Source organism: Amblyraja radiata, chromosome 3, assembly GCF_010909765.2.
Source record: "Amblyraja radiata isolate CabotCenter1 chromosome 3, sAmbRad1.1.pri, whole genome shotgun sequence".
NCBI lineage: Eukaryota > Metazoa > Chordata > Chondrichthyes > Rajiformes > Rajidae > Amblyraja > Amblyraja radiata.
The window spans coordinates 75,195,510-75,222,660 of NC_045958.1; the positions used below are offsets into that span (position 1 = coordinate 75,195,510).

Here is a 27,151-nt window from a genome sequence, read left to right on the forward strand (position 1 = left end):
TTCAATGGTGCTTTGTCACATATGCAACTGCACAGTGAAGTTCCTTTTGCAAATATTACACATGCTGCCATGATTTGAGACATTCTTGCTATTGAGGGAGTGCTGCGTAGGTTCACAAGGTTAATTCCCGGGATGGCGGGACTGTCATTCGTTGAAAGAATGGAGCGACTGGGCTTGTATACACTTGAATTTAGAAGGGTAAGAGGGGGTGAGATCTTATTGAAACATAAAATTGTTAAGTGATTGGACACGCTAGAGGCAGGAAACATGTTCCAGATGTGTGGGGGAGTCCAGAACCAGGGTCCACAATTTAAGAATAATGTATGGAGATGAGGAAAAACATTTTCACCCACAGAGTTGTGAATCTGTGGAATTCTCTGCCTCAGAAGGCAGTGGAGGCAGGTTCTCTGGATGCGTTCAAGAGAGAGTTAGAGCTCTTAAAGATAGCGGAGTCAAGGGATACGGGGAAAAGGCAGGAATGAGGTACTGATTGTGGATGATCAGCCAAGAACACAGTGAATGGCAGTGCTGGCTTGAAGGGCCGAATGGCCTACTCCTGCACCTTCTTCTTAGGCCCCCTCGGTCATGGCTGACCATGGGTGTCTCCAGGGTTGGGAGACTGGTGCACAGACAGACATCACATGGTCCTTGACAGGATCCAGTGGCATGGAGTCCAAGACGACCGGAGACCCTTTTCAGCTGCAACCTTCATCCGCCTTCCCAGCCGTTGTGATGCTCCACTAAGGTCAACCATCATTCTCTGATGAGGTCTTGGTTGGATTGCTCTTTGTCAGAGTCCTCCCCCTTGACCTTACCGCCATGGGTGGCCCTACCAGGAGCATAGCTCCAGATGGCATCGCTCTCAGGACCACACAAGCTTCTCCACCACGACAAGGTGACAATCCTGCACCGAATGTCTATTCAAAGTACAAAGTCCGGTAGGCCTGAGCGTTCAGTGTACTGGAGCAGTTCCCGTGAACCGACGATCCTCTTCTCTCCTCCCCCAGACATCTTTGCACCTCCTGCAGCCGACCTGGAATGTGCCAAAGACATTACCCAAGTTCACCCTCCTACCACCTCTTGTTCCTAGCATTCAACATCTATAGCTCCCTCCCGGTTACGCCACCCGTCCAGCTTTCGGGCAGGTTGCCGGTCTCGCTGACCAATGAGAGTCTTTGTGTGAACCCCGACTCGCATTCCGGCTGGGAACCGTGGCTGCGGCACCTCGGGAAAGCCTCCGTCGTGCGCCTAAAGGCAGCAGCCAGTATCAAAACCCCACATCACCCAGGCCACACTCTCATCGCCCTGCTACCATCGTGAGCTAGTTACAGGAGGCTGAGAACTATTACCTCTAGGTTCAAGAACAATTTCTTCGCATCAACCATCAGGCTCTTAAATTACATTACATAGCCCTAACCACAAGCCCTTCCTCAGCATCAAATTACTATGGACGTTACATTAAGTTTTCACTACATACTTCGGCTTGCACCATCATAGTTTAGTTTACCTAGAATAACTGATAATTATTATGTATTTATTTGTTGTGTTGTTGCATTTAATGTACCTATGAAGTTGCAGCAAGCAAGAATTTCATTGTTCTGGCCCAGACTCATACGACAATTAAGCACTCTCGACTCTTCTCGGTTCATTTATCTCTGTACCAGCGATGGAAATGCACGAGGGGGAAGCGGCAGAGAGAATGTTTTAAGTAACCAAATTTCTCCAACAGTCTAATCTTTTGCTTCCTCCACCATAAACGCACCAAAGCTGCAGTGCGTACCATGGTGCAACTCCAGAAACGCACCCAAGCTCCTGAAACATTGTCTCTCAAACCTGCGACCAGTAGTATCCAGGAGGATAAAGATGAATGGGAAATACATGGTTCCTCTACGTCCCAGAGCTCACACCCCACCAGACCCCAGCATCCTACTCCCCAAAGCACACACAGAAGTGTGAAAACGCATACCTCGAGATTCAGGGACAGTTTCTTCCCAGCTGTCATCAGGCAACTGAACCTTCCGACCACAACCAGTGAGCGGTCCTAAGCTACTATCCACCTCATTGGAGACCCTCAGACTATCATTAATCAGACTTAACTGGATTTTATAGTACACTAAATGTTATTCCCTTTATCATGCATCTGTACACTGTAGATGGCCCAATTGTAATCATGTATAGTCTTTCCGCTGACTTGTTAGCACGCAACAAAGAGCTTTTGACTGTACCTCGGTACACGTGACAATAAATTAAACTAACCAAGGAATACCTTCACCAGAAAGACCGCAGAACCTCAGCACCACCTTTTCAAGGACAATAAGAGATGAGATGGCTAGGTTAATGGCAATCATATTCTGCAAACAAGTGAAGCAAAGTCAATACTGGATTCCTGTATTTAATATTCCAGGCACCACAACGTCAGCACTTTACGATCTGCCCGATCATTGCATCGGATGGGATTCCCGTTCTTACCCTGCTACACTCCAGCTCTCATTGGGAATGCACGGGGCACACCTTGCAATGCACTGCACCCACCTGTAGGAACAAACAAATGGAACTCACAGCACGGCCCGATCCAAAGTCCAGGCACAGCAACTGTAAATTAAGGCATTAAAGTTCTAATTTCTTTCAAATATGATTCTGTTAAAATTTTACCCTCATCACCACTTGCTGTAAGGTATCGCCATCGAATGTCATCGCAATAAGGAATGTGAAAAATTATTATTCACCATTGTCATAATTTATTAAAACAATATAAACATTTTACAATGTGTTAAATGACATTTCGAAGAAAAAAGATCTGTAATTTAAATCAAGGTAATTTAAATTATTAAATAACAATGTGGACCTTCAATTCAGCAACTGCTGACTCAAATTTGGTAGAGTCACGGCGCCAGAGAGCAGGTTCGACCCTGACTTCGGCTGACTGTGTGTGGAGGTTGCACCTCTTCCCTGTGACTGCACGGGTTTCCTCTGTGTGCTCCCATTTTGCTCTCATATTCCAAAGATGTGCAGGTTTGTCGGCTAATTGGCCTCTGTAAATCGCCCCTCGTGTGTAAGGAGTGGATAAGTAAGTGGAATAACATAGTACTTGTGTGAACATGTGATCGATGGTCGGCACGGACTCAGTGGGCCAAAGGGCCTATTTCTACGCTGGATCCAAACTAAAAACTAAACAAAGCACTTAACTGAGAAGAACGTGGGGTTCTCTTAGTGTATTGATACACAAACGTGACGTTTTGTGTCGGCGACGGTTGTGGGAAAGATGCTAAGTGTGGCGTGACGGAGGGTCGGAGCTAAAGACGGGCAGCAGCGGTGGCGACGGCTCCATCTCCTCCTTCTCCCGCACGGCGTGTTAGCGGCAGCTGCTGCCACTCCGCCAACGGCGCTTTCAAAACAGACCCTTGGAGGAGGGAGGTGTCGGTCAGAGGCGGAAGTAGAGTAGGGGGGGGGAAGAGGGCTTAACAAAAGAATGGCAGGGAGGATGGGAAATGGAAGTCAGGGGTAGACACTACTTTTCTATACAATCTGAAGTTAGGAAAATATGTTTCTGTACATCTCTGTCCCGTAGGGACTCAGTTAAACTGTGTAGATTGAGGTTGGGACACTGTGGGTTAAATTACTATTTGTGCATTGTAGGGAAACATGTTTCTGGCTTGTGTGAATGTGGGAGTAATGAGACAGTTAAGCATGTTTTCCTAGAATGTAAAAAGTACAGGGTAGAAAGAAAAGTATTGTTTGTTAGACTGACAGGACCTGGAGTTGAGGCTTTCTCTGTTTCATCTTTGTTTGGACACAGTGAGAAACATCAACTGATATCCAGGGCTGTTCTTCAATTCCTGCAAGTTACAGGACTGTATGTAAGAATTTAGTTCAAACTTTGACCTGTGGAGGGCAGTAATACGCTTAGCAGCGTCTACACTGCCGGAATCCTACAAGAAGAAGTAGCAGTGTAGGGGGTGGGGGTGATTGGAGGAGGGAGATGAGCCAAAACACTCTCGGCAGACCTGCACCGCAGCCAGGACCGGTCCCGGTCTCCGGCGCTGCAATCGCTGCCGCACCGCCACTGGACCATCCCCGTCCCCGCCCGAGAGCCTCACTCTGCCTGTCCCGCCAGATTAACCAACAGCCCTGTGTGGATTGAGACAGGGCTGTAGGCGAGACAGGCAGAGTTCAGCTGCATTTAGCGCTGGATTGAGCTGAAATTACCGTTCACAGAAGCCTCCGAAGCCTCGTGTGAGTGTGCTCATGCGCGTGGCCGCCAAGCTATTCTATCTGCGGTCCCCTCCATATTTTGGTTGCGATTTATGTGCCTGACAGGTGTTGTCCGAGGAGCGTTGGCCTTCCTTCCCACCTCCTCTGCCCCTTCCTCTCTCTCTCTCATACGCCCCCTTCCACTCCCCTTATCCTGAGACCCCTCCTCTCCATCCCGCACTGATCCCCATTCCCATCCATCTATTCATCCTGCACTGATCTCCCTAGCCACCTCGCATTGATTCTCCTGCCACTCCCCATCAATCCTACACTGGTCCCCCAATTCATCCTGTACTGACCCCCTTCCCATCCACTCTGCACTGCTCACCCCTTCATCCTGCACTGCTCCTCCCATCCATCCTGCACAGATCCCCCCCATTCAACCCCACTGACATCCCCCGCGCTCTCCCCTCATAATTTTACCTACTCCAACCAACACTCACTAATTCCCCAGCCTCAATTCATCCAATCCACACCGATTCATACCCCCCCCCCCCCCCCCCCCCCCCCCCCCCCCCCCCCCCCACGTGAAACATTAAAACCGCAGTGTTCGATTGTCACTGACACGTTATTACAGAATTCATTTTAATGGCAAATCAATGCTGTTAATATAGAGTATCAGTACTGTAGTTATTTAATGAGCAACATTCACAACTATACGTTGGATTTATCCAGGTTTTACTTCTACAATCAGTCATATACATCACAAATTTGGTCAGGAGATATTTCAGTTGAAATTTTAACGTTAATTCTGAAGTGGGTATGATGGAAAAAGCGTTTATCAACAAAAATTTTTTTAAATGGTGCTTACAAACTGGGTATCTTCATTGCCACATACATCTAATCTGAATGTTTGGTAATGTGGCGTCTTGACACCTTTAAATATATTACCAAACATTTGCTGCATTTATGTCCTTTGGCCATCTCTTGTTAGTTAGTGTAATGTTTAACCTGTCAGATGGGTATAGTCAGTTTTGTCAGCTATTATCATAAAATGCCTTTAGAAAATTCCATGCAACCTGTATATTTTGTTGTGGATAAATTATGTGGGAAGCGAGAGTGTTTCTGTACCAATAGCAATAACGACCCATGCTATGGCCATGTCATGATAATGTTCGGTCCTTCACAGAAAACATGCTTGTAGTGTGCATGGTTAAGCATATATGTTATCAAGGTCCAGGATTTATTGACACAGGTTGATCATACGCTGAATAATCCTACCACATTTTTGTTTGGAAGTGGAAAGAAATAATAAAAATTGCATTAATTGCAATGTGTACAAAGAGTTGAGATACCGTATTATAATTTTGCTGCATGTCATTGTGGTATATATCACGTCTTGATTGGTGAATATGTTAGTTTGTGACTTTATTTGAAGCAGAAATAATATGTGAATGCATAATTCCAACTGGTAACTACACACTTCGTCCGAGCACGCGTCATGCAAGCCATCTTAAATGACCACCTAAAATGTCATTTGGCAACCTAAAAAGCTGCCAAGGTTGCCCGGCTGGCAACAGGGGAAAAAAATAAGCGAGAGCCCTGCCCTATGAACTCACGTTAGGGAAAGGGGTAATCTCCTCTCCCAGAACAACAGCGATGTTGGGCTGAAATGAGAGGGAAGAGGTCTGAGAGAACGCCAAGCCAATGAAAGGGCGGTCCAAGGCAGCCTTGAGCTGACAGAGCGAAGAGGTGGAGGGAGGGGGAGCATTGAGGGAACACTGTTCTAGTGCCGAGGGAACAACACTGAAGGAGCATCACATCATGTGGCTGCCAGATATCAGCATGCATGACAAATAAACAGCAATTGTCACAACTTCAATCACTCCCACTGGCCATCCCAACATAATCTTGTTTGAGGTTCTATGGGTTTGCCCTGGGTACTCCTGCTCCTTGTCACATCCCAAGATGAGCAGATTGATGTGTAGCAAGGAACTGCAGATGCTGGTTTAATTAGAAGATAGACACAAAATGCTGGAGTAACTCAGCAGGACAAGCAGCTTCTTTGTAGACCCTTCGAGTCTCAACCCGAAATGTCACCCATTCCTTCTCTCCAGAGATGCTGCCTGTCCCACTGAGTTACTCCAGCATTTTGTATCTACCTTTGAGCAGATTGATGGGGTGATTGGCCTTTAAATTGCCTCCAGGGTACAGGTGAGTGGTGGAATATGGGGGCGGCAAGGAAATAATGGGAATGTAGGGAATTTCAACAATGTTGTATTAGTGTAAATGAGTCGATGGTCAACGTGGGCTCGATGGGCTAAAGGGCCTGTTTCCACAATGAACAAATAACTTCCAATCTGAAGAAACCATTGCCAGGAATTGGAAAATAAGAAGAAAAACCAAACAAAGAATAGAACTATGGAAAATTCTGGATCAAACAGCTACTTTGAAGGACGATCTATTATCATCTAATTTCACAATCAAACTAAACAGCCTTCAGCACTGTGTAAGAAGGAACTGCAGATGCTGGTTTAAAGTGAAGATAGACACAAATAGCTTGTGTAACTCAGTGGGACAGGCAGCATCTGAAGAGAAGGAATGGGTGACGTTTCAGGTCGAGACCCTTCTTCAGTCAGCCTTCAGCACTGGATACTAATAAAGATTTGGAGAGTAAAAGCAATATCAACTTTGAATTTTTCTCACTCACCCAGAATGATTAATGGGGCATCGGGAATTGTAAGACGGGGTAGAGAGGAGGGCGGCTGCATATTCACATCCATGGCGGTGACAGGACAAGTTGAGAAGCCGTTTTTAAAAAAACGTACAAGATGCTGTGCTCTATAAATAGAGTTAAAATTATGCTGGTCCTCTATGAAACCACAGGTTAGGTCTCAGCTAGAGCACTCAGGCCAGTGCTGAGTATTGCACTTTGGGGTGACCGTCACAGACTTGCCGGGATTGCAAGAGGAGACTTAAATCAGAGCGCTCCTTTTCACAAATTACGTAAATGGTTTGGGAGAAAGGCAACAATGGTAAATATTGCTAAATTTCCTAATGACACAAAGGTAGGGAGAAAGTAAAGCTGTGAAGAGGACATATAAAGGGCAGGGAGGAATGCAGATAGGTTATGAAGCTGTACTACGATCAGAGTGGCTTATCCACAATTTATTATGCCTGAACTGTTATATTGTGAGGCTGAAGAAGCTGGAGCCATTTCCTTTAGGGCAGAGATTTAAAAGGGAGATTTATGAGGTGTTGAAATCATGAAGTGTTTTAAACAAATAAATCAAAATCTCTTTCCTCAGGCTGAAGAGGCTGTGCGAGCAATCACACATTGAAGGGTTTTGGCAAAAGGACAAGAGTAGAGACGAGGAGAATTTTATTCGTACATTGCGAGCTGTGATCCAGAAGGCAGTGCCTGAAAGGATAGTGGAAGCAGATTCAACAGCAGAGTACAAAATGGAGCTGGATAAACGCGCAACGGGTTAAACTCTTGCAGGGCCATGCGGAAAGAGCGGAGAGGGTTAGTGTGACTGTTGGCAGATCTGACAAAGTCAGTGCAGGGACAATGGGCCGAATGGCCTCCCACATTGCATCACTCTGGGGTTGAAACCCGGCCTTTCACTCTACTGGAGAGTGCAGTAACCTTCCTGTCACTGAATATTCACATCCAATCTAAAACATTTTGGTAGAAACAAGGAACTGCAGATGCTGGTTTACAAAAAAAAGACTGTGCTAGAGTAACTCAGCCGCTCAGGCAGCATTTCTGGATAACATGGATTAGTGACGTTTCGGGTTTTTCATTTATTTGTGTAAACCACTTCACGATTTCAACGCCTCTTAAATCTCCCTTTAAATCTCTCTGTCCTAAAGGAAATGGCTCCAGCTTCTTCAGCCTTGCAATATATAATTTCAGGCATTACAAATTGGAGACGGACCACTTAGATCTGAGCACTCGCACATAAACCTGTAATATTTTAGATTACCTGCAATTGTGCCGAGTTTCATTCTGTGCTTCTCCTGAGAACCCACCAGGGCAACAATTTAAATAGCTCCAGATTTAAATGCAAGGTGAGGAAAGTGAAAGTGCAGCTAAGGACACATGATCAAAATGCTGGCGTATGTTCCAAATATAGGGAAAGGGTACAGCAGTAAAATCATTGCTTCATTGCCGAACACCGAGCTGCAGCTGAGAATCAATGGCGTTCACAGCAGACTGTCAGTGCTTCTGATCCGTGCCATAGTTTCGCTCCACATGACTTCCTCACTTCTTCATCTTACCCTATCATTTCCATCCATTCTTTACTCCCCAATGTGTTTATCCAGCTTCTTAAAAGCTTCATCTACATTCCCCTGGCCCGAGTCCCACACTCTTTGAGTAAAATAGTTTCTTGTGAATTTCCCACTGGAAATATTAATGTTTTTTTTTTACTATTCCTGGTCCTTGCCTAGAGTCCCCGCATCTTCTCCAACTCTCATTCTCTTTCATGTTCTTTCTGTCTCTCTTTTCACAATCAGAAAAGGAAAGTCCTGCATTTACTTGACACCGTATACATCTCTGAGCACTCAACAACCAGCAAGGATGGTCTCACTAGGATGGAGAAAACATAGCTTCCAATTGGCACACAGCACAAACGCCCATGACCACAAGTGTGATCACCAGCATGTAGCCTGATTATTGAGATTATAATTGCATATATTGGCCAAAGATATCTCTGACTGACATGCAATAATTCAAAAGATATATCACCTCCCAAAGCAAAGCTGTCGCTCAGAACTGTGATGGAACATCAATCGAGAGTTTTGTTGTCTGTATTATAAAGTTCCTTGGACCTCATGGTGTTCTGACCCAAGCATATGAGAGAGTGAGAGTGAGAGCGAGAGTGAGTGAGTGTGAGAGCGAGTGTGAAAGTGACCACCGAGACACATCTGACTTGTGAATCAAATAATACTAATATATCAATTGGCTTTACACAGCTTGAAGTGACAGGTGAGAGGATCGAACTGCCACTGTTTGAGAGTAGCATAATCAGAGCAAACCATTCCCACGTGTAAAACTGACCCAGCAGTCATAGTTGAGTACACTCAACAGTTTTTACACAGAAACACTTTTCAGCACTTGTGCTGAGCCGGCCAGTTTGTGTTTCCAGGATTGGCAATACCATAAAAGACAGGATTAATATTCATATCACGCAAGTGCATGCCCATCAAAGCGCTGGTATCCAGCAGTCATCACACATTGCTTTGGGCCTCTGCAGAGCACAAGGTCATCGCCCAGCAGCACCACCCCACCCTTTCACAAGCCTTTCCTCCTTTCCCTAATCAGGAGGAAAGCCCTACATTTCTACGGCATCCCTAAACATTTCAGTGTGGTCACAATTGTAATTCAGAAAACATGATTAGTCACAGCAAGCTCCCACAATGTGAGACAATCAGATTGTGTGCGAGTAAAGACTGGACAGGACACACGTCAGCACCACCCACTCTTACCACAAGTGATCCGAAAGCTTTCCTCCCTGGGGGGGGGGGGAAACAGCCCCAGTTTAATGCTGTTGTGGACACGGCAGCACTCCCACAGTAACAAGGAAACTTCCTTGCACTGATGCACTGTTCTTGAATTAAATATGGCACTTATTTAATTCGGATCACAGCAGCAATTAACCTGTCCTGTTATCCACCCGTCCCTCTAACCAAAAAAAAAACCACTCAACCATCACCATGCAATTGCAATCATTAAAGGCACTTCTGATCACAGAACAGCCCATGCAATGGTTTGCATTATTGTACACCAGAATAGAGCAGCTTACGAGGTACACTGATTGTTGAATTATCTCTGCAGTATTCAGCCCTTACAATGCATGGGCTATAATGAAACCGTGCTTACAACGCCGATACAATAACAGATCACCCCTGTGAATGAACAAATGTGGAGCAGTCTTTTTATGATGCTCGTAATATAGCACAGTAGCCCGTACAAACTACGTGTAATTACAGTCCTTGTGGTGTTCCTGCGATGCTACAGCACCTCTCGTGATGTTTGGTGCAGCAGTTGTTTTGTTTGTAACGCCAAAGGTCAAATAAAGATCTAATGGAAGTTTTCAACGAAGGGAAACTGTGCAAGAATTAAAAATGTGAATGCTCCGTTTTGCTACATGGTGACACTGTAAGAAAATAACACATAGGTAGTATGAAGATTGAAGGGGGACGTTATTACACGGTTACGGTGACATGATGGTGCAGAAGGTAGTGCTGCTGCCACCACTCAACTCCAGCAAAACAGGTCGTGTCTGTGTAGAGTCTGCACATACTCCCCAGAACTGCGTTTCCTCCCACATCCCAAGATGCACAAGTGTGTTAATTGGATGTCGTAAATACCCCCCATGTAGGTGGGTGGAAAGAGATTTAATGGGGAGGATGTACATGAGAGAGAGAATGAGTTCCCACATGCTGCAAAAAGACCACCATCATCCTGCTGCCAACAAAAGCAAAGTGGTGAGCCAAGATATAGCACAAGACATGAACAGCCTCTTCAGTCCATAATGTCCGTGCCGAACATGATGCTAAGTTAAATTAATCTTCTCGAGCTGCCTGTGATCCATATCACCCCCTTTCCCAGCATATCCATGTACCCACCTAAAAGCATCTAAAACACCATGATCGTGTCTGCTTCCACCACCACCACTGACAGTGTGCTCCAGGCACACACCACTCTATGTGTAAAAAAAAGACTTGCCCCACACATCTCCTATAAATGTTCCCCATCTAATCTTAAAGCCATGTCTTCTGGTCTTTGACATCTCCACCCAGGGAAAAAGGTCTGGGTCTGCTCTCAACACCTGACTTTCTACAGAAAACAATCCATGCTTGTCCAACCTCTACTTATGGCTGTTACCCTCTAATTAAGGCAGCATTCTGGTAAACCTCCTCGGCATCCTTGCCAAAGCTAGGGAAAAGGGGAGAAAGCAGGAACGGGGTTACTGATTTAGAATGACCGATCATACTGAATGGCAGTGCTGGCTCGAAGGGCCGAATGGCCTGCTCCTATTGTCTATGTTTCTATCCTTCCTGTAATGCGGCGTGCAGAATGGCACACAATACCTTGAATGCGGCCTAACCGATAATCAATAAAGTTTTATTAAGCTGCAACGTGATTTTCCGACTCTTAAACGCAATGCCCCAACCAATGAAGACAAGCATAACAGATATCTTCTTTACCACCCTATCTAATTAAGTTGCCACTTTCAGGGGGCTTTGGACTTGGACCCCAAGATCCACTGTACATCAATACTGTTAATTGTTGCCATTAACTGAATATTTATTTCATACATTCAACCTCCCAAAGTGCATCACCACACTCTTGCTTGCATTAAACGCCACCTGCCTCTTCTCTGCTGATATGTGTAACTGATTTATATCCCGATGTGTCCTACGACAATCTTTCTCACCAACGAGAATAAGACCCAACGTCACTACCCTCTCTCTTCTAAATGCAGAGGTGTTTGCAGATATCTGGCCCTACCATTGTGGGCCAGATATCAACTAACGAGGAAGGAGACTGAGAACTTCATAACCTGCAAACAAGGCAACAACATTTCCCTCAATGTCAGCGAGTCTAAAGAGATTGTGATTAACTTCAGGAAGCGAGGTGGTACACATACCTTGACGGTGCCAAAATAGAGATGGTTGAAAGCTTCAAGTTCCTAGGAGTAAATTCACCTGCAACTTGTCCTGGACCAGCTATGTTGAAGCATTGGCCAAGAAAGCACGACAACACCTCTACATCCTTGGAAGGCTCAGGTCCCAAACAACTCTCATCAAATTCAACATATGCGCCGTAGGAAGTATTTTATTGGAATGCATCGCACCATGGTTTGGGAACACCTCCAGCCAAGACCAACCAAAATTGCAGAGAATTGTGGCGCAGCCCAGACGATCATGCAAACCAACCTCCCTTCCATTGACTCCATCTACACCATGCTGCCTCGGCAAGGACAACAGCATAATCAAGGACGAGTCTCACCCCAGACACTCCCTCATCTCCCCTCTCCCATCAGGCAAGAGGTATTGACGTGTGAAAACGCACACCCCCAGATTCAGGGACAGTTTCTTTCCAGCTGTTATCAGGCAACTGGACTATCCTATCACCAACTGGAGAGCGATCCTGACCTACCACCTACCTCATTGGAAACTCTCGGACTATCTTTAATCGAACTTTATCTTGCGCTAAACGTTATTCCCTTTATCTGTACAGTGTGGACGGCTTCATTGTAAAATTTCCGCTGACTGGATCGCATGCAAAAAAAAAAGCTTTACACTGTCCGTCCATACACACGACAATAAGCTAAACTAAACTCTATAAGTATGCGTGTTCAGAATCAAAAGTCATTGTGGATGCCATGCATCTCAATCTTCTGGATCAGCCTACCATCAAAGTCTTTATCAAAATGCCTCATGAAAATCTATGTCAACAAAATCTACTGCCGCCTTCTCATCAATCACCTTCATCACCTCCTCAAAAAATGGAATCGTCACATGAACAAATTCATGCTGTCAGTCCTTAATTATCACGTTCTCTTCCAAATGCAAGTAAATCCTATCCTGGAGAACCTTAGAAAAGACGGGTGCAATTTCCAATCAAATTAGCACCCAATTTTCCAATAACACCATAACCAGAAACTTCTGGTGCAGAATGTATAAAATGCCTGAACCATCTTCTGTAAAACAACAGGCAACCATCATGGAAACTCAATCACTTGTGAACAAATGAACAAGCCTGAGAGGTTCTGGTCAAGAAACCACAAATGCTGGAACCTTGAGCAAATAAAAGTGCTGGAGGAACTCAGCGGGTCAGGTAACACTTATGGAGGAAATGGAAAGATGACATTTCGGGTCTGGACCCCTCATGGAGTAATCAGTCATATCTTCAGCCCAACCTGCCCCTGCCCACCAAGATGCCCCACCTACCCTAGTCCCACCTGCCTGCTTTTGGCACATATCCTCTAAACCTTTTCTATCCATGTACCATGAATAGGGGTTAGAAAGCTGGAAAATAGTTGGGGAGGGGCAAAGCTTGGCAAGTAATGTGGATATAGGTGAAGGGGATGGTAATTGGCAGATGGATGGAGATAATAACAAAGGCAAGAGGTGAAAAGGAGCCAAAAGTGCGTCAGGTAAGGAAAGAAGTGGAGTGGGGTTTAAAGCCAGAGGGACGGATACAGGTGGAACTGTTTGATTAACGTTTTATAACTTTGCCAGCGCCAGAAATGTGGTGACTTCCGTGTACTGCCTAGGTGTGTACTGCCTAGGTGTGTACTGCCTAGGTGTGTACTGCCTAGGTGTGTACTGCCTAGGTGTGTACTGCCTAGGTGTGTACTGCCTAGGTGTGTACTGCCTAGGTGTGTACTGCCTAGGTGTGTACTGCCTAGGTGTGTACTGCCTAGGTGAGGTGAGGTATGATTTTACCGGGTTGTATGCAAAACAAAGCATTTCACTGTACCTAAGTACATGTGACAATAAAGTATTATTGAAGGGGCGAGGAGGAGGGGGAAACTCAGTGATAAAAGGGAAATGGAGACCTCGTATTTGGGAGGGGTGGAAGATGACCATAAGGAGGAGGAGAAAGGACCAGGGTGACGGGATGATTAAAATGAGCATGCACCTGAATGTGGATAGGGGTGGAAAGAGAGGGGAGTGGGGTGGAGGGGGTAACATTTGAAATTGAGAAATTCAATGTTCATTCTGATGGATTGTAAGCTACCAAGCAGGATTAAAGGTGCTATCCTTCCAGTGTGCGTGTGGCCTCTCTCTCTCTCTGGCAGTGGAGGAGGCCAAGAACAGACAGGTCGCTTTGGGGACAGGAATGGGGATGGGAATTAAAATGGCTGGCAACCGGAATCTCCAGCAGGTCTTGATGGACAGAGCCCTTGGAAGCTACCTCTGTGACCAGGACTGCACTTACTGCCCTCATTCTTTCTAAACTTTGCTTAAAATGATGTAGAAATGAAAGTGTCACGTCAGCAACAGCGTGCAGGACCGTAGTCTATGTTGCCCTTGTGTTAGCAGTTGTTTACTTCAAGTCTCATTCCAGAGGCGAAAGTAGAATATCCAGACAGAAATCCCAGTGCGGTCCTGAGGGATTGCAGCACAGTTGAACAGACCACCGTTCAAATGAAATATTAAACCGTAATGTCTTCCCATCTCTGATTGACATACGGTAACCCCGGGCGTTATTCAGAAACTGGGATTTTCTCAATGTTCTGGTCAATATTTATTGCTCGATCAACATCAACTCCTCTGGCCCAAAGGAGCTGCTGACCTTTTTTAATAGGAACCCGAGGGGTACATATTTTCACACAAAGGGTGGTGGGTGTATGGAACGAGTTGCCAGAGAAGGTGGTTGAGGCAGGTACTATCGCTACGTTTAAGAACTGTTTGGACAGGTACATGGATAGGTCAGGTTTAGAGGGATATGGACCATACGCAGACAGGTGGGACTAATGTAGATCGGACATGTTGGTCGGTGTGGGAAAGTTGGGCCGAAGGGCCTGTTTCCACACTGTACGACTCTTTCACATCAATTAAAGGCAAATATATTGTTGCTGCTGAGCTCAAATTAACTATCATAATTCCCATATTACAACTTTGACCAAAGAACAAAAAGATGATTTGATGATATCAAAGGCTTTCTGAGTGAAAACTGCCATACACAATCAGATTCCTGTCCTGCACTCTTTCAGCCCATCATAGCTGCCTCTTTATATAAGTGCAGTTGCATTCCCCATGCAGCATGGTAATAGGCACATTGAATCCAAACGCATTTTATTCTCCCCATATTCCCATCAACTCTCTCCAATTTCTACTACTCACCTGCTATGGTCAAGTTACAACGGCCAATTAACCTCCCAACTCATACATCTATGTGATGTGGGAGGAAACCAAAGCAACCGGAGGAAACCCAGGTAGGTGAAATGTGCAAACGCCACTTAGTCCTTGCCGGAGGTCAGGATTATACTCTGCTTTGCTACTAGCTGCACCAGGCTGCTTCGTCTATGTAACACTGTTACTCATACGGTATTCAGGCAGGCTCAACCTGTCTTTACAGTTAAGTTATTTCTTTCTTAAATGCCAATTACGATGCAAGACCAGCAACAATGGGGCTCTCCAGAAGAATTAGCAACCTTCAGATATCATCAATGGTTCTCCGTAATTATTAATCAACGGCTCATGAAGGCCATTGGCCAGAACAGTTATTAGAGCAGAGAAGACATGATAAATGTACCACTTGGGAACACATTCACTGCCCCAGAAAGCAAAGTAAAATCTTATATAGATTCTTACTCCGAGTTAAATCTCTCAAGGATTTAGCAACCTTTAACTTTCTATTTGATTGGAATTCAAAGGTCTAATGACTATATGTGCCCCGAGGCAAAACAACTAGGCAAATGAATAAAAAATGGCAAACAAATAGATGATTTACACAGCACTTTTCACAACCACAAGGAATCCAAACTTGCTTTATAGTCAATTAAGCACCTTTTGAAGCGTGGTCATTGCTGTAATGCTAGAACATTGGCAGCTAAATTATACACAGTAAGCTCCCAAAAACAATACTGCAATGTTGATCAGTTAAATTGTTTTAGAGATGTTGGCAGAGGAATTAATACTGGCCCCAAGGCATTGTATCATCTCCTGCATTGACCCAAGCAAACGGACGAGGCCTTGAGTTAAAGGTGGATGAAAAAGACAACACCTCTAACAGTGCAGCACTCACTTACCACTGGATGGCAATGTCAATTGAAGGCAGACACAGGTGAAATTATTATGGACAACAAGGAAATGGCAGAAGAGTTGAATAGGTACTTCGGATCCGTCTTCACTAAGGAAGACACAAACAATCTCCCAGATGTACTGGAGGACAGAGGATTTAAGGGGGTAGAGGAACTGAAAGAAATTTTCATTAGGCGAGAGATAGTATTGGGTAGGCTAATGGGACTGAAGGATGATAAATCCCCTGGACCTGATGGTCTGCATCCCAGGGTCCTCAGGGAGGTGGCTCTAGAAATAGTGGACGCATTGGTGATTATTTTCCGATGTTCAATAGATTCAGGATCAGTTCCTGTGGATTGGAGGATAGCTAATGTTATCCCACTTTTCAAGAAAGGAGCCAGAGAGAAAACGGGAAATTACAGACCAGTTAGCCTGACTTCGGTGGTGGGAAAGATGCTGGAGTCAATTATTAAAGAGGTAATAATGGGGCATTTGGATAGCAGTAAAAGGATTAGTCCAAGTCAGCATGGATTTATGAAAGGGAAATCATGCTTGACTAATCTTCCGGAATTTTTTGAGGATGTGACAAGTAAAATGGATGAAGGGGAGCCGGTGGATGTAGTGTATCTAGACTTTCAGAAAGCCTTTGATAAGGTCCCGCATGGGAGACTGGTGACTAAAATTAAAGCACAAGGTATTGGGGATAGGGTGTTGACATGGATAGAAAATTGGTTGGCAGACCGGAAGCAAAGAGTAGGAGTGAACGGGTCCTTTTCAGAATGGCAGGCAGTGGCGAGTGGAATGCCGCAAGGCTCGGTGTTGGGGCTGCAACTGTTTACCATATATATTAATGATTTGAAAGAGGGAATTAGGAGCAACACTAACTAGCAAGTTTGCGGATTACTCAAAGCAAGGGGGCAGTGTGAACTGTGAAGAGGATGTTAGGAGGTTGCAGGGTGACCTGGACAGGTTGAGTGAGTGGGCAGATGCGTGGCAAATGCAGTATAATATAGATAAATGTGAGGTTATCCACTTTGGCGCCAAAAACAAGGGGGCAGATTATTATCTCAATGGGGTTAGGTTAGGTAAGGGGGAGGTGCAGTGAGACCTGGGTGTCCTTGTACACCGGTCACTGAAAGGTGGCTTACAGGTACAGCAGGCAGTGAAGAAAGCTAATGGAATGTTGGCCTTCATAACAAGAGGATTTCAGTATAGGAGTAAAGAGGTTCTTCTGCAGTTGTATAGGGCTCTGGTGAGACCATATCTGGAGTATTGTGTACAGTTTTGGTCTCCTAATTTGAGGAAGGACATCCTTATGATTGAGGCAGTGCAGCGTAGGTTCACGAGATTGATCTCTGGGATGGCGGGACTGTCATATGAGGAAAGATTGAAAAGACTAGGCTTGTATTCACTGGAGTTTAGAAGGATGAGGGGGATCTTATAGAAACATATAAAATTATAAAAGGACTGGACAAGCTAGATGCAGGAAAAATGTTCCCAATGTTGGGCGAGTCCAGAACCAGGGGCCACAGTCTTTGAATAAAGGGGAGGTCATTTAAGACTGAGGTGAGAAAAAAACGTTTTCACCCAGAGAGTTGTGAATTTATGGAATTCCCTGCCACAGAGGGCAGTGGAGGCCAAGTCACTGGATGGATTTAAGAGAGAGTTAGATAGAGCTCTCGGGGCTAGTGGAGTCAAGGGATATGGGGAGAAGGCAGGCCCGGGTTATTGATAGGGGACGATCAGCCATGATCACAATGAATGGCGGTGCTGGCTCGAAGGGCCGAATAGCCTCCTCCTGCACCTATTTTCTATGTTTCTATTGAACGGTCTCTCCATTGATGACAGCTTCATGGCTGCACCCGTGCTGAGCTAATTGATTGGATCAATTTTACTATTAACTTCCATCCTGCCCTCATATTCATGGACTATCTCTGACACTTTTATCCCCTTTCACAGTCTCACTGTCTCCATCACACTGGACAGGCCATCGACTGACATCTACTACAAACCCTAGACTCCTCCAGCTCCTTGACTACACCTCCTTCAAACATGCCTCTTGCAAGTATATCGCCCCTTACTCCAATGCGCCGTATCTGCTCCCAAGATGAGTATTTCCACTCTAGGACATCTGAGATGTCCTCTTTATAGAGTTTAGAGATACAGCACGGAAACAGGTCCTTTGGCCCACTGAGTCCATGTCGACCATCGATCACCCGTACACCAGTTCTGCTACCCCATCCTACACATTAGGGGAAATTTACAGAAGCCAATTAATCTACAAACCTGCACATATTTAGATTGTGGGAGGGAACTGAAGCACCCACCCGAAAAAGCCCACCGGTCACAGGGAAAACATATAAACTCTGCACAGACAGCATCTGTAGTTAGGATCGAACCCGGGTCTCTGACACTGAGAGGCAGCAACTCTACCGCTGTGCACTGCGCCACCATTTCATTAGTAAATGTGGTTTCCGCCCTGCTGTTGTAGATGGAGCCCTCACCTATTTCTCCTCTATATCCTGCAGTTCAGCTCTCATTCAACCCCCACAGCTGGAACAAGAATAGAGTTTCCCTGGTCTTTGACCCCACCAGCCTCCATACCAAGCACGTATTTCTGCAACATTGCCACCACCTTCAATGAAATCCCCCCCCCCACTAGTTACATACTCCCATTCTTTTCCAGAGAGCACTCTCGCTGCAACTCTGTGGTTCACTCATCCCTAAACATCCAGCCCCCCACCCCCACTTTCCCCTATCCGCTGCCTCCCACCCTCAACCCATTAGGCACAAATTTCCCCCACCATTTTCCACCACCCTAGTCACCCTGTTCATTTCCCCTCATCCATGTACTCATCCCCAAGTCCCATATTTCCCATTTACCCCCCCCCCGCCCCCCCACCTTTCCCCACTCATGATCCCCGTCCACCTTTATACAACCCCCTCTTTACATTTCACTCCTCCTCTGCTCTCCTTATCTGGCAACCCCCTTTGTCTCCTTTACACCTCTAGCCTTTGTCACTTACTCTACCACCTGTCGACTCTGTCCCCTCAACTGTATCCATTTATCATGGTGGATATATGAAGGGTCTCGACCCAAAACGTCACCTATCCATATTTTCCAGAGATGATGACCCACCAAGTTACTCCAGCATTTTATGTTCTTTTGTGTAAACCAGCATCTACAGTCTCTTGTTTCTCCCTTTATTATTTGCCAGACTTTGCCCAATTCCCACTGCACTTTTCCAGCTTTCCCTCCCGCTAGTCCACTCAGTCTGAGGGGTTCCCACCAAAAACATTTTCTGTCCATTCGCTCCACAGATGCTGTCTGACCAGCTGAATTCTTCCAATTTTTAAATCGGTCAGGAATTCGGCACCTGCAGATTTTTTTAATATGTCTGCAGAGTCAAGACAAATAGAAACATAGAAAATAGGTGCACAAGTAGGCCAGCCGGCCCTTCGAACCAGCACCGCCAATCAATATGATCATGGCTGATCATCCAAAATCAGTACCCTGTTCCTGCTTTTTCCCCTAATCCCTTGATTCCGTTAGCCCTAAGAGCTAATTCTAACTCTATCCCTTGAAAACATCCAGTGAATTGGCTTCTACTGCCTTCTGTGGCAGAGAATTCCACAGACTCACAACTCAAGAAACCTATCCACGAGACATAGCCAACACATGGTACAATTCATATACAGCACACAACCCAATATCCCAAATAAGAACTGAATGCTTTTACGGGCAAAGAATATCTCAGCAACACCACATATCACAGCCACCCCGAGTACAAAAATCATATCAAGTTAGAAGACACAATAAAGATTTTCAAGGATATTAGTACTGAGAGGTTCAATCCATCAAGAACGACTACACAGGTTGAAGTTATTTTCTTAAGAAAAAGCTGTTCAGGACTTAGGAAGGTTAGGAGCAAGGTTAGAAGTTGGCTCCTCAAGGCTATTTCCTCTATTCAACAAGAGAATATGATCTAACTGTAACCTCAACTCTGTATTTCTCTCTAACCATTAACCTTGCGCCCACTTCCTATCAAAATCTCACAACCTCTGCCTTAAAGATGCTTTCCGATGTTCTTTGTGGAATGGAGTGCTAAATAATCTTGTCTCTCATCTGCCTTAGCTTCTTATTTTTAAACAGTCATCCTTAATTCCAGATTCTCTTGCAAGAGTAAACTTCTTCTCGACATCCACCCTGTCAAGTTTCAATGACGTAAAGTGCTGGAGTAACTCAGCAGGTCAGGCAGCATCTCTGAAGAACATGATCGACAGACTGAAGGGTCCTGGCCTGAAACTTCACCTCTCCACATTCTCTATGGATCTTTACATTTCAGTTTCAGTTTAGTTTATTGTCATTTGTACTGTCATTCAGTCTATACGTTCACAGTATTATTGGTTCTATACATTAGTAGTGTTATCACACTTTTGTGTACATGGCAACCACTGCCACTCCTATGGACCCTGGGAGCGATACAAATGTGAGTTGTTTGGGGGCTTTCACACTGGATCCTGCCCTCCCAATGTCAAGTGACAGAAGGACCTAGGCTGCAATTCTTCCGCAGAAAGGCTTTGCATTGGTTGCACCAAGCGTCAGTGTGGCCATCAGCATATGCTCCTACAATCTTGATTAGTACGGGTGTCAGGGGTTATGGGGAGAAGGCAGGAGAACGGGGTTAGGAGGGAGACATAAATCAGCCATGATTGAATGGCAGAGTAGACTTGATGGGCTAAATGGCCTAATTCTGCTCCCATCACTTATGATCTTATGAATCCGGAACGTGCCAGTCAACAGCATTCCCTGACGGACATCCCATTGCACTGGAAGACCAACTAGTTTTGGGAAAACCAAGCTACATCTTTCACCGTTGATGATCTTCCAGCAGCAGTTGATGAAGTGCGTGTACACGCATGTGCGTGCTCACTCTGGGTTAACCACAACACGGCCCCAAACACCCTTCTCCAGATCCACACAGTCCACAAAGAGATGGCAACTGTCTGCTCCGCATCCCAGCTGTCCCAGGACAAAGTGCATTTGGAGTGAGGTTCTGACCGTGCAGGAACGGCCCCTCTCACCACTTGTCTTGGTGCTTGTCGGCAAGATCCGGCGGAGGCCTTTCACCAGACAACACGGACAGTCTCTTCAGGGAACCACGCGATCCATGGTGTTCTTGTCGAATCACACATCCATCAGGCTGATTAACAGCAGAGGATTTCAGCCCCGGAAGAAAAGTCCATGAACAAAGTTACAGTAGTCTCACGATATCTATGACTGAGATCAACTTTTAATTTCAGTTATTATCAGCTGAATTTTAGTTTCCCAATTCACATGGCAGTGGGATTTAAACTCATCACGCCTGTTTTGGTAACTCGAACGGCCAGGAATGAAGGAGATTAAAGAGGGCAGCAGACACTGCCTAGTACATCACTAACCATCCCACTATTGAAGGGATCTATAAGAAACGCTACCTCAAAAAGACTCACCCAACCTTGGCCACACTCTCATTTCATTCCTACCATCAGGAAGAAGGCATGCTTCAGAGAAATATAGAGAAGCCATACTCTGTGAAGTTATGTGGTCGGATGGTGGTGAGGGGAGTTTAGTTTCTTTTAGTTTCGAGATACAGCACGGAAACAGGCCCTTTGGCCCACCAAGTCCTTGACGACCAGTAATCTCCGTACACCAGCACTCTACTACACACCGTGCAGTAGAGTGCAGTGGAGAGATAAGTTTTTTTGCCTTCCATCACAACGATGTGATGGATGTTTGTGTAAACTGTGTTGTGTCTCGGGTCTTTTTGTTTTGTAATGTATGGCTGCAGAAACGACATTTCCTTTGGACCTCAAGGGGTCCAAATGACAATAAATTGAATTGTATTGTACCAGGGACAATTTATAATCTTTACCGAAGCCAATTAACCTACAAATCTGCACATCTTTGGAGTGTTGGTGGAAACTGGAGCACTAGGGGAAAACCCACGTGGTCGCAGGGAGAACGCACATATTCCATACAGACAGCATCCGTAGTCAGGATCAAACCCGGGTCCATGGCGCTGTAGGGCACCAACTCTACCGCTGCGCCACCGTGCCACCCTCATTGGAAGCTATTGGAAAGACCCCTAATTACCTGCAGGAATTTAAACCTTTCACTGCACATTATCTTCATAATATAAACCCATGGATATACAAAAGTAGAATTTACAGATTACACATCCCAGCCAACAGGACAGTATGATTAATATCTTCACAAGCCAGAATATCCAGATAAGCAGAGAGGTGAGGAGGCCACACGAGTTTGTCATTTTAATCGCATGTTTACAACTGAAAAGAGTGAACAGTCTGGTGTCAGCAACAATTAGTCAGCTGGGTGTCTGAAACGAGAGAGAGCAAGCGCTGGGAGTTGGTGGAGTATTTTACCTAGTTTTTTTTTTGAGAGGAGGGGGTTACAACCCAATGGCATGAACACTGAATTCTTCAATTTTAGGTAACACCGCCCCCGTTTTCCCCCCACCTTTCTTTCCTGTGCCCCCTCATGCCCAGTATGCACCCATTTCCCCCCCTCCCCATCCACATTCTTTTGTCCCTCTCTCTGGCTTTACTTCTCTCTCTCGTCCTTCACTTCCCTTCTCTCCTTCCGTCTTTCATTTCTCTTCTGACACTCTTTTGTCTCCTCTTTTCCTTTTGTTCCCTTTTGCAGCTCCAGCATTTCCCTGAACCATCAAACAAAATCCCCCTTACCTGTATCAACCTATCACTTGTGGAAACAAAGAACTGCAGATGCTGGTCTATATAAAAGTTAGACACAGAGTGCTGGAATAACTCAGCGGGTCAGGCAGGCAGAGTCTGAAGAAGGGTCCCGAACCGAAACGTCACCCATCCTTTTTCTCCCAAGATCCTGCTTGACCCGCTGAGTTGCTGCAGAACTTTGTGTCCACCTATCACTTGCCAGGCTTTATCCCAGACCCACATGCTTTCCATCTTTCTTTCACCCCCACCCCCCCAAATCTGTCTGAAGATGAGTCCCAATCTGAAACGTCAACTATCTTTGCCCTCCAGACTTGCTGCCTGACCCGCTGTGTTACTCCAGCACTTTATGTTTTACTCTTCCCTTTAACTCCTGGCTGACTGCTCACCACCCAATTTCCAAGAACATCAGCTCATACATCCATCTTACTCTAAATCTCCTTCACCCAGCACGTTATACAAGGCCAGATGTTAAGACTCTCATGCTAGCTTTCAAATCCCTCCTTCGTCTCAACCTCCTTATCTTTGAAAGTTCCTTCAGACATACACTCAGTTTGAAGAAGAGTCTCGACCCGAAATATCACCTATTCATTTTCTCCAGAGACGCTGTTTGACCCACTGAATTACTCCAGCTTTTTGCATCTATCTTTGGTTTAAACCAGCATTTGCTGTTTCTTCCCACACTATATAGCCTTGTGAGTTGGCTCCACTCCTCCCCAAATGAAGCAGGCAAGTGGAAGCTGGATTTAGGGTCGTGTCACTGTAACTGCGATGGTCAGGGGAGAATGTTGGATGATATCTGATTACAAAAGGCCCAAGAAACTATGGAAACATCAGAAAGAAAAGCATACAGAATAAATGTCTTCCCGACTATAAAATAATTTGCAAATTGTACACCTCATTTACTTGTGTAACTACCCCCCTTCCCTTTACCCTTCAGAAGAGCAACAAGAAAAATCTAAATCTGACACCCAGGGATATAAAAAGAAATGAGGGCAGATAATAAGAGTGACATTTTACAAGTAACTGCAGAAGCTACTTTATGGGGGGGGGGGGGGAGACACAAAGTGCTGAAGTAACACAACAGGTCAGGCAGCATACTGGATAGGTGACATTTCAAGTCGGGATTTCACTTCAGTGCCACTTAAAAGAAGAGTTGAGAGAAAGGCCCATGGAGAGATCTCATGAGCTTAGGGACTGAAGAAGCTTTCGCCAATGGGTGAGGGGTGGCAACCAGGGATGGGCAAGAGGTCGCAATAGGAGGAGCGCAGAGATCTTAAGTGTTGATGGTTTAGACAACATCTCAGAAGACTTAAAAGATTAACACTAAAGCAAATACCAAACTGCGAGAGGAACTTAAAAGGGGGATAGAATTTGTCAACATTTCAGTTGAGGCTTTGCCTCAAAACCCAAAACGTCGACGTTTCCGTCACCTCACCCCCACAGATGCAGCTTGACCTGCCGAGTTCCTCCAGCAGTTAATTTTTTGCTTCAGATTCTTGCGTCTCAATTTCAACAACGGCCCCACCTGACTTGCAGGATGATCTTATTAATACAGCATGGGCAAGGGAAATTCTTGGATTTGGTGCAAAATACCTCAAAGGGTAAGACACCTCAACAACATCTGGTCGCTCACTACTATTCCTGAGCCTTCGCCTGGTTGGTGTATCAGGTTCCACCAGTTCCAATTCCAATCCTGCCTCTCGGCAACTTTCCCCTTCATTTCATTTTCCCAAAACTGGAGAAAACTGCGTCCTTTCCCGGTCTGGAGAAACCTGACAGCACAGAGTGGAGAGGTGAAGAGAGGTAGTGCTGGGTCCCACACATCTGGTAGTTGACTTCCTGTCTACGAGATGACAACGAGGAAGCCATTTCTGAAGATCAGCCATTCATTGAATGAATCTTTTATTGTCAAAGGAATATTGTCAAACTGTCAAAATCTGAAATGTCACCTATTAATTTTGATTTTGTCACATATCTGCAATCATTTCCCCCCAAAGCATACGTTCCATCTACATACGGCCTACTGAGATACCGACTCACTAGCACTAGCTAAAGGATGAATAAAACTAATGAATGAGAAATCTTTCAAACACATATGTGGAATTCACCGGGGCACTAATGAGGATGAGTACAAGCTTCTGCTCTCCTACTCTGACGTGTCAGCTGTGGTTTAGTGGGCGGCACTCACGCGCTCCTCACTGCCAGAAGGTTGTGGGTTCAAGTCCCACTCCAGGGACTCGAACGCACAAACCTTGGCTGACCTCCAATGTGGCACGGCTGGTGTCAAATCTGTCATATTTTGCTGGAGATGTCAAACTCAGGTTCTGCCTGATAAGGGAACATATATAGCCCACGGCACCAGGAGACAAGAGAGATTTGCCTGGATCTCCTGGCTAGTAGTCACCTCTCAATCAGTATTCCTAATAATTCAGACAGTATCACACTGTTGTTGGTGGGAGCTTGCTGGGCACAATTTTGGCTGCCATGTTTCCCACATCACAACAGCAACCACACTTCAGAAATATTTAATTGCCTCGGAAACATATTTTGCCTTGAAGACGCCAAAGAAATCCAACATTTTCTTTGAATCAAATCCAGAATTGAATGGTTAACGAATACAGAAATATTGGAAACAGTAAATAAATACTTCCTTACACCTTGTTGGTTAATGCATTTTGTAAAAACATATTTTCAGTTGCCTTTCACGTTATTCATTTATTCGCTGCTGCTGAAATAATAGTGCAGTTGAACCAGTTATGATTTACAAACCAAATATTTAAACACTCTTGTCCATTGAAGCAGAAGGATACCTGCAACCTGATCTTGGAAGGCATGCGGAGAATTGACCGAAAGGTTACAGGTTGGCGTGCACTAGGCGCGGAGAAAAATCTCAATGATGCTCGAGTCTAAGATATCTCCATCCTTTAGATTTAAGGTTTTATTTCTCTACACTGACAGAAGAATTACACGCACTCGCGGACATACTGATGATTTTCAGAAGCTTTCCTCTTGCAGCCACAGGCCTGGCAATTTAACCTCAAGATGCCACATCAACCTAACAAAGCATTACTGCAGCACTACCTTCAACAAACTGATCTGCCACAATAAGATAAAGCACCTCTTGGATGTTCCATTCATTGCAAATTCACAAGACACAGTAAACCGGGCTGAACCTACATAAATAATCTTCACCAACGAGATATAAAGGTGAGGATTGTGCATTTGTCATTTCTTCAAACGCGCTGCCACCGTATGAAGATTTTCTTTTTTGTTGCTGTGCTTTAAATGTTTTTTGTTGCAGTACAGGTTCCCGCCCCACACATCACCTTTCAGCATCTGTCGCAAATGCACCCTGCAAGCGAGAAAATTAAAGGGCATTCTGCAAAGATTTGCTCACCACAATCATTTTGTTTCGACCTACCTGCGATATCTAAAGCCCCACCAGGTCTAAATTCGATTGCATTGCGTGCAATTTGCACGTTTGCTTGTAATGTAATGCAATGCTTCAAAGCTCTCTCTGCGCTCTGGCTCTCCGTCTCGTCCACAGACACGCACTGATTTTGCACAGTGAATGACGTTCCCTCTCCAGCAGGAAGTCGCCCCGGTCCAGGCTGCCGGCGTCCCAGGAACCGCGCGCGTGCGCGCGCAGTGAAGGTGCCGGCAGCGATTCGTCCGCGCATGCCCAGTGCAAACTTGCCGGCGGTGGAGCTGTGTACCTATGCGCATGCGCAGCAAGAAGACTAGTTCTGGGCCACATTGGTCTTCAAAGGAGACTTGACCTGGGGCAGTGAGACCCTTCCCTGACCTCTCCCTCGATTCAAACCAATTTATGACCTCTCCAAGACTTAATAGATCCCCAACTCCACTGCAGCATCAGTCTGGTCCCTCTCTCATTCCAGGGTCAATTCAATCCCAGGCCAGCAGGCCTTGACCAGATCCTGTTGATCAATCCAATCTTGACTCTCTGGGGCTAATCAAACCTTTAACCAACACTCTCCCCAATTCAATCTAACCACCTACCCATGCAGAGGGCTCTCCCTAGCCTCATTCCTTCTCTTTACAATCATTCCCCATGCCTTGTTGACTCTTGTTGCCACTTCAAGGATCTGTCTAATCTCTCCCCAAGGGTTTTAGTTTTAGAGATACAGAATGGATCTTCGGCTCAAAAGGTCCACTCTGATCAGTGATCACCTGTTTACACTAGTTCCATGCTATCTTATTTTCGCATCCACTACCTACACATTACGGGGAATTTTACAGTCAAGTGTTTAATGGTCTTATTTACCAAAAATGGAACAATTAAATTCTTGCTTGCAGCAGCATAGCAGTCTGTAAAAAAAAGTACTCATAGATAACATCATAAACAAAAAAAGTTAAATACATTTTTAAAAACAAGATTTGTGAAATTAGGCCAATTAACCTACGAACCCACACA

General features: G+C 45.3%; 1 protein-coding gene across 5 annotated transcripts in view; it reads right to left on the minus strand.

Moving 5' to 3' along the window:
• apba1 (amyloid beta precursor protein binding family A member 1) overlaps positions 1 to 26,292 on the minus strand; it is a 150,234-nt gene extending 123,942 nt beyond the window's left edge. For 2 of the 5 annotated variants that reach the window (XM_033018113.1, XM_033018112.1), the window contains exon 1: positions 26,138 to 26,292. The gene's annotated coding sequence lies outside the window, so the exon portion shown is untranslated. The remainder of the gene's footprint in view (positions 1 to 26,137) is intronic. The other 3 variants (XM_033018110.1, XM_033018114.1, XM_033018111.1) reach the window with 3 other exon arrangements.
• Positions 26,293 to 27,151: the final 859 nt, after the last annotated feature.